Source organism: Sinocyclocheilus anshuiensis, unplaced genomic scaffold (genome assembly GCF_001515605.1).
Source record: "Sinocyclocheilus anshuiensis isolate Anshui unplaced genomic scaffold, SAMN03320099.WGS_v1.1 scaffold2100, whole genome shotgun sequence".
NCBI lineage: Eukaryota > Metazoa > Chordata > Actinopteri > Cypriniformes > Cyprinidae > Sinocyclocheilus > Sinocyclocheilus anshuiensis.
In genome coordinates this window covers 371,511-378,317 of record NW_015542563.1, presented here as the reverse complement: position 1 = coordinate 378,317, position 6,807 = coordinate 371,511, and positions in this window count along the sequence as shown.

Genomic DNA, 6,807 nt, shown 5'->3' with positions numbered 1-6,807 from the left:
GTCCTGCAAGAAAAAGACAAGACCCGCAAATCCGTGGCCACAGAACAGCAGAATATGAACGCAATGCACAAAGTCTCGTTAAGTATTTTCTCTCCTGTAGAAAAACAAACACTTAATATGGCTTAATGTATTAAGATACTGTAGAAAAGGATTACTTAGAATTGAATGTGCATCAGTTCAAGTGGGTTTGTGTTCGCACTGGTGTGTCGGTAAGGACACCGGAGGCAGGATTCAGTTCCAGATTTTAATAAGTGATTGAGAATTAACAGCAATTGACAGCACAGTCAGACAACAGGGCATTTCTTGTTTAGGCACAGGTTGTGGACATTTGTATAGATGTGGTCTGAAAAATGAGTCTGTATCGATTGAAGTGAGAAGATCTAGATGTACACTCCTTGTGGTGAGGCACTTAAAGATTATCCCCCACCTTTTCTCACTGCGTCTGCCGATCTTAATTTGGAATGGCCCGAAACAGTCCATGCCAGTACTGTAGAATGGTGGTTTATGGAGTCTCAATCGGGCGGGTGGTAGATCTGCCATTTTGGGAATAATCGGCTTGTTCTTCCACCTTTGACAGTCTCTGCATAGATGTTGATGCTTGCGGATAGCTTCCCGTCCTCTTAATATCCAGAAATTCCTCCTCATTTCCGCGAAAACTCGCTCTGGTCCTGGGTGACAGAGCTTGTTATCATAGTCCTGGATCAGCAATTTAGTGCTGAAATGATGAGGATGCAGAATTATGGGGTGGATTGCTGATAACTCCAGTCCTTCTGCCCGACGCAGACGGCCACCAACTCTGATGAGCTGATGGGACTCGTCGAATTCTGGTGCAAGGGTGAGTAGCCGACTGGTTGACTGTACAGGCTTCCCAGCTTTGAGTAATCTGTACTCTTCAGGGAAACTGTCAATCTGGCATTTCTGTAGAATTAGCGATTCTGCAGCTAGATAATCTGAAGCTGATGGCTGTTCCGGTCCTTTAAGGTTCTGGACTGTGGCCTCTACTAGCTCCTTCCACGAGCTGTAGGTATCAGGTTCAGGAATGTTTGGGACAGTAACTTCTGTTGAAATGCCACAAAAAATTCCCTTGCGTTGTTCTGCTCGGTCTTCAGGAGTTTGTATAGTAGGAGTTGTCGGCCATGCTGACTCGGGTTCAAGGAGGAATGATGGTCCTTGGCTCCATCTGTTGGTCACTGACAGGTCTTTGAGGGTTTTACCTCGGGTAAGGTCATCCGCTGGATTCCTATCAGAGTCCACGTACCGCCAGGTACACCTTGCAGTAAGGTCTTGGATCTCAGCTATCCTTGTTCCGACGAATACTTTGAATCTGCATGATTCAGATGTTATCCAAGAGAGTACTGTTGTGGAATCTGTCCACAGGACCACTCTGCTGATTGCCACAGTAAGCTCAGTCTCAAGGAGTTTAGCTAGCTGAGCACCGTTCAGGGCTGCACATAACTCCAATCGAGGGATGGTACGTCGCCGCTTAGGAGCAACTCTGGACCTGGCCATGATAAAAGCAATCTGGACTTCACCTCTGGCATTTTCTGTGCGCAGATATGAGACAGACCCATAAGCATCGCAGAAGATGTGTATCTGCCTGGTGACCTGGGACTGGTCAGTGCCTAAATGGACGAAACAGCGAGGCAGGGAGATGTTGGCCAAAGCAGGGAGTTCTTCTTCCCAGTCATTCCAGGATTTCAAGAGGTCATCTGGTAGGTTGGGATCATCCCATTCCCTCTGCTTATCCCACAACCTTTGTACTAAGACTTTAGCACGTGTGGTAAATGGGAGAATTAAACCAAGGGGGTCATACTGAGTTGCGAGAACCCTGTAGATATAACGAAGGGTACGTGGTCCAGGTGTCACTTGGCGGGTTTTATACCCAAGGGTGTCTAATTGGCAGTACCATCTTAAACCCAGGGTGGATTCCTGAATGTCAGTCCGATCTTGTGACAGCCACAGCTCTGTGCTGTTCGATCGTGCATCTGATGGCAGGTGCTCAACCACACTGGGAACATTACTTGCCCATTGACGAAGATCGAAACCACCACTGGCCAGGTGTTGGCGGAGTTTATCCACAAGTTGTTTTGCTTCTTCGGGTGACGGTAGGCTCTGCAAGCAGTTGTCTACGTAGAAGTTTCTCTCTACCGTGGCTCTGACATCATCACCAGAATTGCTATGGTCCATGATGTGCCGTTGAAGGGCGTAAATGGCACAACATGGACTACAAGTGGTGCCAAAGGGCAACACCTGCCACTCGTAGACCTCAGGAGGTTTGGTTCTATCCAGGTCCCGCCACACAAAGCGGAGGAGATGTTTATCTTTAGGAAGGAGGCAGACTTGATGAAACATCCCCTTAATATCTCCACTCACCGCCACTGTATGCTCACGAAAACGTAACAGGACGCCCAATAAGGAGGGGCCTAGCGCAGGTCCAGGCAGTAAGTAGTCATTCAAGCTGTGGCCTCTGAACTGGAACGAACAGTTAAAAACCACACGGTTCTTTCCGTTATGTTGAACCATATGGTGAGGAATGAACCATGACTCACCCTCAATGTCGACTTCTTCAGGAGGAAGTTTGCGTGCATAGTCAGAGACTTCCAGCTTCTTTATTTCTTCCTTGTATGCAGCTGCTTTGATGGGGTCTCTTTCCAGACGCTTTTCTGTGCTTCTTAAGTTGGACAGCACTGCCTCTTTAGGAGCCTGAATAAGAGGCATGTCTTTCTTGCGAAGGAGTGGGGTAGCATATCGGCTGACTCCGTCAACCAGTACTCTGGTGGTCTGAGTCTGTAGAAGGTTAAGGGCTTCTTCATCTTGTTTTGAGCGTGTAACCAGACCCTCTGACCTGATGGGGAGGACGTCGGCCTGCCAGAGTTTTTCAACATTCTGGAAAAGCTCAACCATCGAAGGTTTAATGGTAATGTGCAGACACTGTTGGGGCTTTAATTTCTCTTCAAGGGCTCGTGCTGGACCTTGCAATGTCCAGCCCAGACGTGTCTTGATGGCTGCAGGGCCACCTGGTGGACCAAGGCGGACTGGTTCTATAGGGGATATCAGATGAGGATGGTCTGCCCCGATCAACAGCAGCGGGCTGGCTTTATGGATGGGCTGAAGCGGTAGGCCTCTCAAGTGTCTGTATTTCTGTTGGAGGGATGCAACAGGATATGAATGTTCTGCCAGGCTCAAGGGTTCGGCTGTAAAGGCTCTCTCGATGAGATAGCTTTTATGAGGTTGAAAGGGTGTTGAGATCCTGAAGGAAACTGCTGTACCATGGAGCTTTGTGATGTCCTGCCTTATGGTCCTCAAGGCTAAATCCTCTGACTGTCCTGTGAGGCCTAGTCTTTGAGCTGCAGATGACAGAAGGATTGTACGCTCGGAACCGTCATCGAGCACGGCATATGTGTCTAAGCTCTTACCCTTGTGTTGCAGGATCACTCTAATGACCTTGAGAAGCACTCGACTGGACCCTTCAGGCCTGTCCATATACAGGGGAGTGTTGGTAGAGCTGACAAGGCAGGTGCCTTCCTTCACTGGCTTATCATTTACATCATCGAGGATTTGCAAGTGCTTTCTGTTGCACAAACGACATGGCTTCTTCAACGTGCACTGCACAGCTCGATGAGAGCGTCCACACTTCCAACATCTATTATTCGTCTTTATCCACTCAGTCACTTGGTCTTTGGAAAGTGCTTGGAAGGATGTACACTGGCTCAGGTAGTGGTCTTTGCAGTCACAGTAAGGGCAGAAGGCTTGGCTTCTGGTTGTGTTCTTAGTTGACTGTGGCAGCACTAGTGATGATGGTTGATCTGCACCATGAAGGATGGTGATTGGTTGAGATTTCACCTTGGGATCTCTGCGGAAGTCCGTTCTCTGTCTGGCTCTGTCTCTACGAACTCTGTCTCCACCAATGCCTTCAGTGTCTTGACACCATGATTCAAACTTGAGCCACTTAGCAAAGTCAAGGAGTGCGTAAACAATACCTGGCTCGTAACTCATGTGCCTTCTGAAAGATGACCGCAGCTCTGGAGGTAGTTTGGTGAGAAGTCGAGCCACGTGAGATCCACACCGTAATTCAACCTCTCCTTCTGTGCCCAGTGTCTTCAGGAGACCTACGAGTGCCTGGATTTGGAGAGCAAAGCGTTCGAGGCCTATGGTATCTCCAGATTGGATGTCCAGAGAGTCCATTACAGCAGCTATTCTATTTAGAGCGAGTTGGTGAGGTGCCCGAACCTCTCAGTGAGTGCTGCCATAGTGTCTGAATATGGAGTAATGGAGTTCAAGAATGAATCGGCTATCGTGCCTGGATTTGGAGAGCAAAGCGTTCGAGGCCTATGGTATCTCCAGATTGGATGTCCAGAGAGTCCATTACAGCAGCTATTCTATTTAGAGCGAGTTGGTGAGGTCGCCCGAACCTCTCAGTGAGTGCCACCATAGTGTCTGAATATGGGGTAATGGAGTTCAAGAACGAATCGGCTATCAAGCGGGCTTCCATTAACTTCAAGTGGTCCACTAGAACCTGGTACTTAAAGAGTTCAGTTGCGTCCTCTGGCAACCGATTTCCCAAAGCTAGCTTAAGGCGGGCGAATTCACCTGGGTCTCGGCTGGTAAAGTTCGGTATTGTTGGCTGCGGACCTCTGTACGTTGTCTCCTGTCTAGTCACATTCTTCTGCCACCCAGGTTGGTTTGCTGGTAACCCATAGGGCTGGATGGAATAGTGTGAAGTAGGCCTGGAGGGGGTAGGGGCTGACCTGTCCATCTCTGTCTGCTGTCGACCCAGGTAATGTCTAGGGGTCAGGCAAGCTTGAAGGAACATGGGCTGATACTCTCCCACTAGCAGGGAAGTCATCGTAATGACGTCGAACTGGAGGAGGAGCATGTCGTGCATCATCATCTGTATCATAAGGGTTTGTACTCTTTGGAGTGGGAAATCTGTGTGGTGCTGGTACTGGTTGAGCACGGGGTGCTAGTTTTGGCAAAGGTGTTTCTGACTCTCTGAAAATAGTTCTAGGTGAGGGCACCGGAGGTGTTGGGGATACGTGCTGTTGTTTGGGAGTAGGAGATGACCTCTGACTTGACTGGCACCTCATTAACATGTCTTGCATACCTTGTTGGATTTCTGTCAGTCGTCTGATCTCCTCTCTCATTGATAATTGCAATTGACGAAGCTCTCTATTTTCTTTTTCAAGGTCATGCACTGTCTTGTGAGGATCCAGAGGTAAGGAATGGGTATATTCATCTTGTTCACTCCACTGGTCTCTAATAAGGTACCATGGCTCTGTTTGTGGACCGGTTACCTCTAAAGAATCATGTGTTCCCCCTTCGGCTCCCTCTTCTGTGTGGTAATCTCTGGAACCTCGCAGACCAGCACCTGTCATGTCACCTGGCTGGTAATCTTCTTGCCCACGTGTCTGCTGTGCTGTCTGTGTGAAAGGTACAGTAACTTGAGGTTTCCCTGGATACTGAACTTCGAAATCTTGGAGATATGTTGGCGGGCGAACTGAACGTTTAGGCCATGCACCTTGATATTCTAGAGGTTCTGACATCTTGAGTCCAGTGTAAACATTCATCCGGCTCGAAGGACCAAATGTGGAAAAGGATTCTTTAGAATTGAATGTGCACTAGTTCAAGTGGGTTTGTGTTCGCACTGGTGTGTCGGTAAGGACACCGGAGGCAGGATTCAGTTCTAGATTTTAATAAGTGATTGAGAATTGACAGCACAGTCAGACAACAAGGCATTTCTTGTTTAGGCACAGGTTGTGGACATTTGTATAGATGTGGTCTGAAATTAACAAGGAATTAACAGAGATAACAATCAGTAGACAGTAATAACAATAAATCGACATAATAGGCAAGAAACAATAATATATAATCATATTCTTCAAGTATTTAACATGTACTGCAATTAAACATAATTGTAGTACTGTGTACTGCCGTTAGGTGGCACCTGAAGCTCACAGATAGAAGTAGGTGAAAGGTCATTATATTTTGCTGCGTCATAAATAAGAACGGTAAATATGCATAATGGCACGTAATTAACAGTCCACAAGATATACAATATTCAATACTATGAATTTAGTACCTATAAACATCACTTAAATATATGAACTGAAGAATTAAACTTGTTAAGAAGGCCATACAGCAGATGAACTTGTACACGCGAATTGCTATCGCTGCTCCAGTGAGTAAACAAGCTGCTCCAGTGAGTAAACAAGCTAGCGATAATGTACTAATACAATTATACCGTCACTTGACAAACATAAATAAAGAATCTCCTAGTAAAGTATATCAAAGCACACTTACATTGTTTCAATGACTCACGAAATAAATGTCCACCTTATGGAAAATTATCGTTCTTGTTCAGCCTCAGAACACTTGATGCTCCCTTCTTTTCAGTGAGCGATCATTGACTGACGTCACACAATAACAAGCACTCTTATTGGCTGTGACTTCTTATCAGATACATTAATTTCAATTAAGAGATCAAATTCGATATATAGTTATTATTTAATGTACTACAAGGCAAGCAGATGGCTATGAACACAATGCGCAAACTTTCACTTGTCCTCCCATACAGCAAAACGCTTAATGTGGCATAATAACGGATGATACAGACAATTCAGTAGCCTATATGTCTTGTTGTTGACTCAAAGTATATACAGAAGAACAAATATGAACATGCATTATGAAATGCATTAAGTGATTTTAAAAGGATCAACTCAGTACAGGCAAGCAGCAATGCGTTAAATTGCACGTTAAACATTTTCCTCCTATAGAAAATCATTATAAATAAAACACGTAATGTAGCTT